Source organism: Zingiber officinale, chromosome 3A (genome assembly GCF_018446385.1).
Source record: "Zingiber officinale cultivar Zhangliang chromosome 3A, Zo_v1.1, whole genome shotgun sequence".
Lineage (NCBI taxonomy): Eukaryota > Viridiplantae > Streptophyta > Magnoliopsida > Zingiberales > Zingiberaceae > Zingiber > Zingiber officinale.
Window position 1 is genome coordinate 57895184 of NC_055990.1, and position 9772 is coordinate 57904955.

The following is a 9772-nucleotide window of genomic DNA, read 5'->3' on the forward strand; positions in this document are numbered from 1 at the left end:
ATTATTCCTAGCATCTGGTCACCCTTGACCTGCTAGCACTCCCGCTAAGTGTCCCGTCAATCCTTTGACCCACTTAGACTTTTCCACACCGATGTCCGATCATCCCCGATCCATCTGGATTTTCACGTGCCAAGTATCCATCATTCCTTGACCTACTTGGACTTTCCAACACGAAGTCCGATCATCCCCGATCCATCTGGATTTTCCCTTCGGCTTCACTCACGGGACTTTCACCGCTTCACTCACCAGATTTCACACCGCCTAACATCCAGCTTAGGACTTTTCACCGCTCGCTTCACTCACCAGGATTTCCAACTGCCTAACATCCCAGTTAGGACTTTCCCACTGCCTGGCTTCACTCACCAGGACTTTCCAACTGCCTAACATCCCAGTTAGGACTTTCCCACTGCCTGGCTTCACTCACCAGGACTTTCCAACTGCCTAACCTCCCAGTTAGGACTTTCCCACTGCCTGGCTTCACTCACCAGGACTTCTCCGTGCCAAGTCTCCATACTTGGACTTTTCCGTGCCAAGTCTCCATACTTGGACTTTTCCAGTGCCAAGTCTCCATACTTGGACTTTTCCAGTGCCAAGCTCCCTGCTTGGACTTTTCCCGAATCAGGTCAACCAGGTCAACCTTGACCTACGGTTGCACCAACAACCTCCCAAACATCTATTCTTGTCCCATATCAAGAATAGAACTCTCTCACGAGTGTCAAACATCAACATGCAACTCAACTAGGTCAACCTTGACCTAAGGTTGCACCGACAATCTTCCCAAGTCAAACATCAAAATACAACTCGAGTCAAGTCACCTCGAGTCGGGTCAACCAGGTCAACCTTGACCTAAGGTTGCACCAACAATCTCCCCCTTTTTGATGTTTGACAAAACCCATAATCAAGTTAGGTTAACCCGATAACCTAACTTAGGTTTTCCAACTATCTTCCAATGTCCAATGTTCTTTCCTTGAACATTCTCTGGACATTCTCCCCTTAGGTTAACCCGATAACCTAACTTGGGTTCTCCAATAATTCTCCCCCTTTTTGACACACATCAAAAAGAATTCCAATGTTCTTCCTCGAACATTCCTTGACATTCTTCCCCTAGCTTTGGTTAACCCGATAACCTAACTTGGGTTCTCCAATAATTCTCCAATGAACACTCTCCCCTTTTTGACACACATCAAAAAGAAAAAAGGAGAGTATCAAGGTCAAGAGTTTCTTCCTAATGAAAGTCCCATACCTTTCATTGAAACTCTTAATTTCCCCCTTTATACTAAACTTAACAATCAACTTAGTGATAATCCCATATCACTAATCCTCAAAAGTCTTAAGGAGTAAAAACTCCCCCTAAAAGTCAACTCCCCCGTGACAATTAGTTAAAAGGTCAACTCCCCCTTGACCATTGCACCAACAATGTCTTTGAGAGTTCCAAACCTTTAGAAATCCAAAAAACACCACTTCCATAACTGAAATTTCAGACAACAGCTGAAAAATCAGAAATTTGGCACGCCCTGATCGGTCCCCAGACCGATCAGCCCTTCACCAGATCACACTCGTGCTACTGGAACTCACTGGATCGGTCTGCAGACCGATCCACAATACTCTGGATCGGTCCGCAGACCGATCAGATCTTCCCTGGATCGGTCCCCGGACCGATCCAGCCACTGAAATCAGAACTTCTGATTTCCCCTTCCGGAAAATCAGAAACTCCTAATAAATTCAAGAAAATTCGAAAAATTATGAAATTTTGAGGATACATTCCTCATAACATATACTATCATGGAAAAATAGTTTTCTATGAAAATAACTTCCATTTTTCAATCTTGATACAAAGTTCAAAAACTTTGAAATAGTTCAAGTTTAGCTCAACTTTGTATCACAATGTTCAATGATGAATGCTATCACTAGGAAAGCTTCATCAAGGTTTTTCAAATCAATTTTAAAATGCTTTTAAAACTATTTGAATTTAGGACCATAATCTTAGGGCTAGATGTACATGACTTGTACACAAGCTTTCCCTATGATCCTTAATTTCTTGAATTAGGGTCATCTAGGTACAAGGACTATGCACCTTGATCCTAACTCATGATCCTAATATCTCACACACATCTAAGGTGTATCAAACCACATTCAAGTCAATTTGATGTGAGATATGGATTAAGGTCAACTTAGTCTAAGTTCTCATGCATTTTCTAAACACCAATTTGATCTCAATATCAAATTATATGTTTGTCCTCAAATCAATTTCATTGATTATAATGCAAGAGATGATGACATGGCATATAATGATATCATAAGTAAAAACATGTGCCAATGTCATGATGTCATGGCATAAAGTTTGAAAACTTGAATAAAGCATGACATATAAACTAGCCTAAGCATTATCATGACATTTCAAATGATAATAAAATAAATATGATGTCATGGCATGGCATATGGCAACCAATCATGGCAAGTTAGCACAAATAAAATACCTAAATTCCCTATCTAAGTATCCTTAGCCTTAGCTAACTTAAAATCTAACCCTAGATTGCCCATATATCCCTAAGAGAAAACCAAAATCCCAATTATGGTATTTCTCTAGGTTTTCTTAAATTGTGCCAAATAAGATTAAAATCGATATTTTTCAAATATGACACAATTTACTCTTCAATGAGTAAATAATAATTCTTTTTCATTTTCAAAGGTTCACAAAACTTTGAAAATGCTCCTTGAGTGTCAATTTCCTCAAAGTTGGGTTAACTACCCTTCTTATTGGAGTTGACACTCTCTAACCCATTTATGGGGTAGAGAAGATGCTCCTAGGAACCCAATACCTATTTGAGCTCATTGGATTCACTAAATATTCACTAGGGATAACTTTCCTAGCAACCCTCCTAATGACCCTCTTAGGCTTTGAAGCCTTGGTCATTTGGGACTCATCAAGATCAACTCTAGGGGTGACTCCCCTTGTGACCTTGGTGGTGGTCTTCCTAGCCCTAGGTTTTGTTCCATAATCGAATGGAACATTGTGATAAGTGGGCTTGACCACTTGGGACTTAGATTTGTGACCCAAACCTTTCTTGTCCTTGGACATTGGTTTTTGACCCCTAAACCCTAGAGTCAAATCCTTAAGAGCCTTTTCTAGAGAGTCAAGTCTTGACCTCAAGACTTGATTTTCTTTCTCTAATACCTCAAGTTTTGATTTGTCATTCTTTCTTGAGGTGTTCCTAGGCATATGTCTAATTGATTTAGGATTCCTACCTAGGTTATCCTTAGCCTTAGATGGGTTGATCCTAGGGTTAGCATTCCTAGTAGTATCCCTATCTAGGTTGACATGTTTAGCACCTAAGCACATGTATTGATTTCTAGCGTTAACATGCTTATCATTATTGACTAATGCAATAAAATTACTAGCATGTATCCTACTAGAATTGCACGAATGAGCCTTAAAAAATACCTTAGGGTTTGCCTTAGCTCCCCCTATCGATGTGCATCCCTTGTCCTTGTGAGGTTTCCTCCCCTTCGGACATTGGCTCCTATAGTGTCCCCGTTGCTTGCATTGAAAGCACACCACGTGCTTCTTGTCTTTGCGTGTTGGGACTCCGGCTTCCTTGACCTTTGGTGCCGGTGGAGTCTTCCTAACCCTCTTTGGACATTTGCTCTTGTAATGTCCATGTTTCCTACACTCAAAACACATTATGTGTAATTTGCTTGAAATCACAGTGTTTGAGTTACCTAGGGTTGTGGATGGAGATGAGCTTTCTTCTTCAACCCTTCCGGAGGTGGGAACTTCTTCTTCTTGCTCCGAACTTGAGCAAGAGGAACTCTCCTCCTCTTCTTCCTTGGATGTTGAGTAGCCCTCAACTCCCAACTCGCTCCCTCCATGATATGAGCTACTTGGCTCACTAGGCTCCTCTTCATGGCTTGAAGTGGAGCTCTCCTCATGGTACTTGGCCAAGTTATCCCACAACTCCTTGGCATTGTTGTATTTACCTATCTTACACAAAATATTAGTAGGTAATGAAAATTCAATTGTTTTAGTTACCTCATTGTTGATCGTGGATTGGTGGACTTGTTCCTTCGTCCACTTGTTCTTCTCTAGAGGCTCTCCTTCTTTATCCATTGGAGGAGTAAACCCTTCTTGTACACAAAACCAGTTCCACATATTAGTCCTAAGAAAATACATCATCCTTACCTTCCAATATGCGAAGTTGTCGTTGTAGAAGGGTGGAATGGTGATGTCTTCTCCATAGAGATCCATTCTCTAGCTTTGCTCCCACGGGTGTGAATCCGATGAAGAGCGACCTTGCTCTGATACCACTTGTTAGGATCCTTCATACTCAGCTAGAGAGGGGGGGTGTGAATAGCCGCCCCAAATTACTCGTTTCTTCCTACAATTCGTTAGCGCAGCGGAAAAATAAAATAGAAACGAAAGGAAGAATATCAAACCTTAACACAGCGATGTACGAGGTTCGGAGATGATGCTCCTACTCCTCGGCGTGTCCGTAAGGTGGACGAACCCAATCAATCCGTCGGTGGATGAGTCCCCGGAAAACCGGCTAATAAAAACTCCTTCTGGGTGGAGAAACCTCGCCACACTTATTTGCAACAGCAAACAGGAGTACAAGTACAAAGAATAAGCAAGAAATACAATAAGAATACACAAGCACTCTACCAATCTTGCTTTCTCGTCGACTAGAGTCCAGATGAAGCAGCAGCTTCAAAAACCCTAACAGCAGCAGCTGTTCCAGTCGGGGAAGCTCACGCGAAGCTTTCGGAAGAACTCAATAGAGCTCTTATCGCAGCCCACAAATCTTCAGCAGAAGAGAGGAAAAAGAGGAAGAATTAACACAGAAGATGTCCTCGATCCTTTATACCTGTGAAGGAGAAACAGCGAAGAAACTAGCCGTTGCGTCAGCGCTAGAACTCTGATCGGCTGTGGACCGATCGGAAGAAGCTCGCTTGTTTCGTCCTCGATCGGTCCATGGACCGATCAGAATCTCCTGATCGGTCCACGACCGATCAGGAACTCTGATCGGTCCGGGACCGATCGGGCTTCTGATCGGTCCCCACGACCGATCAGCCCTCTGCGCCTCGCTCGTTCGGCGATCGACTTGATCGGTCACCGATCGATCAGTTATCACACAGATACTCGATGTGTTCGATCGGTCACCAGGACCGATCGAATATTCATGAGATCACCGGATCGATCACCGATCGATCCAGCTCATGGTTTTCGCCCAAACCAAGTCCAAACCAACATCCGGTCAATCTTGACCTGTTGGTACATTATGCCTAGCATCTGGTCACTCCCTTGACCTGCTAGCACTCCCCGCTAAGTGTCCGGTCAATCCCTTTGACCCACTTAGACTTTTCCACACCGATGTCCGATCATCCCCGATCCATCCGGATTTTTCACTCGTGCCAAGTCATCCGATCACCCTTGACCTACTTGGACTTTCCAACACCTAAGTCCGATCATCCCCGATCCATCTGGATTTTCCTTGCCCGGCTTCACTCACCGGGACTTTCACCGCTTCACTCACCAGATTTCCACCGCCTAACATCCCGCTTAGGACTTTCTGCCTCGGCTTCACTCACGGGACTTTCCAACCGCCTAACATCCCAGTTAGGACTTTTCCCACTGCCTGGCTCACTCACCAGGACTTTCCAACCGCCTAACCTCCCGGTTAGGACTTTCCCACTCGGCTTCACTCACTGGACTTCTCCGCAAGTCTCCATACTTGGACTTTTCCCGTGCCAAGTCTCCATACTTGGACTTTTCGCGTGCCAAGCTCCCTACTTGGACTTTTCCAGTGCCAAGTCTCCATACTTGGACTTTTCCAGTGCCAAGCTCCCTGCTTGGACTTTTCCCGAATCAGGTCAACCAGGTCAACCTTGACCTACGGTTGCACCAACAACCTCCCAAACATCTATTCTTGTCCCATATCAAGAATAGAACTCTCTCACGAGTGTCAAACATCAACATGCAACTCAACTAGGTCAACCTTGACCTAAGGTTGCACCGACAATCTTCCCAAGTCAAACATCAAAATACAACTCGAGTCAAGTCACCTCGAGTCGGGTCAACCAGGTCAACCTTGACCTAAGGTTGCACCAACAATATTTACATTGGCTGTATTCTTTTATTTGCATTTTTGATCTATGTTCAGGTTTGATGAATGCCAAAGGGGGAGGGATAGGTGGTTAAGTTAGTACAACAAAATATCAAATTACCGGTTGTCATTCCATCAAAAAGAGGGAGATTGTTGGTGCGGTTAACACTAACGGTCTAACTCAGGTTTTGATGAATGACAAATTATGTTAAGTTAGGTTTGTCGTTGTCTAACACTCTGATCGAGTGTGCAGACGAAGTCCAGACAGGTCGACGGGCTGACCGGATGTCTGGCACGAAGCCCAGCTAGGTCGACGAACTAACCAGATAGCTGGCACGAAGTCCAAATGGGTCGAAGGGCTGATCGGACATTTGGCACGAAGTCCATCTAGGTTGACGGGCTGACCGTATAGCTGGCACGAAGTCTAGACGGGTCGAAGGGCTGATCGGACGTCTGGCAGGTAAGTAAAGGTAAGTCACTGGAGGGGAGTGACTGTGAAGACGCGTTCCCGGGAAGGGAACTTAGGCGCTGATCCGACTTAGAACCATTTCGGAACTCTAAGTCGAGATATTGACTAGATTCCGGTCATACTCTTTATGTTAAAATTATAAACTGTGCTAATACTTTGTTTTGCAGGATTTACATTATATATTTACCTCGGACTAACCTTGTCTTGCTAGAGAAGGAGTTTCTGGAGAAAGGTAGGTCCGGGCGCTTGGAGGCAAATTTTATCCTGATCGCGGCGTCGACACACGGAGCTCGTTGGTTGGGCTTGCTACGTCACACCAGGGCACCCGGAAGGGATTCGGGGCGCCCCGAGCCCCGAGCCTCCTATATAAGGAGGATCAAAGGCGGTGCTCAAAAAACACCTCAGAATTGATAATCTGCTTCCTCGTGCTCCTGCGACGCTGTGATCTCCGACAAGCTTTCCTTTTCTGTTCTAATTCTTTTTTATTGTCGGTAATTTTCTTTATTAGCAATCTTGTACTGAATTTGTAATCTATATTCGAATTGCTAGTGGATTGCCCAACGAAAGTACTCAACGAGTACGGGCCTTGGAGTAAGAGTCGACACAGGCTCCGAACCAAGTAAAAAAGTTCTGTGTTAGCGTTGCATTTACTTTTCCGCTGTGCTCACTCTTTTCGAAAGATTTCGATATTCACCCCCCCCGCCCCCCTCTATCGACTTTCACGATCCAACAGATTTCACTTGTTATTCTTTATTAAAGTTCACTTAAATTAAGAGAAATTTTTGTAAGACTAGTCCTTCAGACCGTTTGGACTTTTGCTTAGAGTTCGAGACTTCAGGACTTCATGCTAAACGTGTAATCCACGACTTGTCCAGACTTCCACCTGGTGTTCACGACCCCCAGGATTTTCACCTAGAGTCCTTGGCTATAGGATTTCGTCCAAAGTCCTTAATCCATTAAGACTTCACCTAGTCTCCCAGACCAGGACTTCGTTGCCTAACTGCAACTAGGACTTTCCACCTACCTAACTGCAGCTAGAACTTTCCTTTGCCTAAGATCACTTAAGACTTTCTTGCACACTTAGTTCAACTTGTCAGACAATAAGACAGCTTAACTTTGAACTTCTTTTTCATTATCAAAACATAGGTTTGATTATTTGGTGCTTTCCGCACCAACACATATATCAACAATAGTACAATAAAACAAGAGGAGTATTAAAAAAAGTAGCAATTAGCTTAGATATTTTCGAGTGTGGTTTTTTGATCTCGAGCCTATGGTCCCCATTTTATAGCGCTTATCATTATATTGGCATGGAATGTTTGATCGATTGAAAAACTTTATCTAGTCGATTGAAAGATCTGACTCAGTTTCTTAGCCACATCTACGATCATATCATCTCTATCGCTTCTATTGATGTGGTACGTTCGATCGATCATAAAATCTTATTCGGTCGATCGAACACTACTATTCAACTTCTTGACCTCATTCACAAATAGGTCGTCTTTTTCTCTTTTGCTAATGTGGCACATTTGGTCAATTGAAAAATTTTATTCAATCGCCTAATCCTCGGTTAAATTGGATATCCAAGTTGGATCACTCGCCACTTCATTTGTCGATCAACCTTACTTATTTTTGGTCGCTTGATCCCTACAAATAATCTATTCAAAGAGATATAAATAAAATACTATGCATCAATCGACTAAACATATTTTTTAGTAGACCAGATGTTTCAATCATCCGGAACCCTGACTTAAGTCGACTACGATTGAGTTTACCTAAATTGAATTGTACCCTTGTCCCATTTATGGTTTCACTTAGCTCAGCTTACCAAAGCTTGCCTTGAGCAATCTTCCTCCAAGCTTCTAATCCTTCAGATGTATTGAGTTCTCTAACTCACTCCCTATGTGTCATTCTCACTAGTCAGTGTACTATTTTGCCAAGATTCTCATTTTTGAATGCATTGAGTCCGTTGACTTTCTACTTGTGTTGTCTCTCTCTTTCTTGTGTATTTTTCTCCATGTTCGGTTGTCTTCGATACTTCTTGTCCTTCCAGTTCCAATACCATCCTTCACTATACTCCACCAAATACTGAGTCATCAGATAGTCCTATCTTCCTTATAAGACACTTGAAGGTGTCTCACGAAAAGGAGGATCTTCCACTACAATGGAGGAAGATAGTGACTAAAAAATTGGAGCTGATTATGGCAATCCTTCTCTCTAAATTAGTTCAATTAAGCTAGATGGAACAAACTACCTTACCTAATAGCAATCATGTTTGTTATCCATCCACCCCCACCTCCATGGGGCAATTCTTAGCTGCGGTGTACTGCGGATTAATTTTCTCCCGTAGAAAGACAACCCTGGGACATTAGCTATGGAGCGATGTGATGTTTGCACCTTCAGATTTATTTTGGTAGCCAATGGAAAACTTTCATAAGGCCGAGTCGATCATCTCCAAGATTAATTGGTTCGAAAATCTAAATACTTGGATTAATAAAATAAAAGCATGCTTGCTATTCATTCAGGCTAGAGGATTGCAAGGCTACATCAATAATGGTAAACGAAAATTCAAGTATTATTGATCTTGGACTCAGAAAATGGGAGTTAGAGAATTTTCTCATCATGCCATGGTTGATTAACTTAACGCAGCCACAACTTGCATGAGGTTATCTTTCTCTAGATATAACTCAAAAGATTTGGGATCCAACAATCAGGTAATGATACCTAAATATATGAGCTGCAGCAAAGGGTTCATGAAACCAAACAAGGTGAGATGACAATTGCCTAATATTTTTGTAAACTTAGTGACTTATGGTAAGAACTTGACTGCTATCAAAGTTTTCAAACATCTTGTACGGTCAATGCAACAACGTTTCATAAATAAATTGCAAAGGAATATGTGTATGATTTTCTAGCAAGATTGGATGATATAGTTGATCAGATAAGAATATTAGTTCTTAGGTGTGATCCTTTTCTCTCTTTATGGAAAACGTATAACTATGTGAAACAGGAAGAGAGTAAATTATCTCTACTGATTGATCAGGGATGCTTAATGATTCCTCTACCATAACTACACAAGTTAATGCAATTGGAAGTGAGCTATAGAACAATATAGCAAAAAGTATTATTATTGTGAGAAGCCAAGACATACTTGGAACACATGCGGGAAACGTCATGGTTGCTCAACATGCGGTCGAGGTGG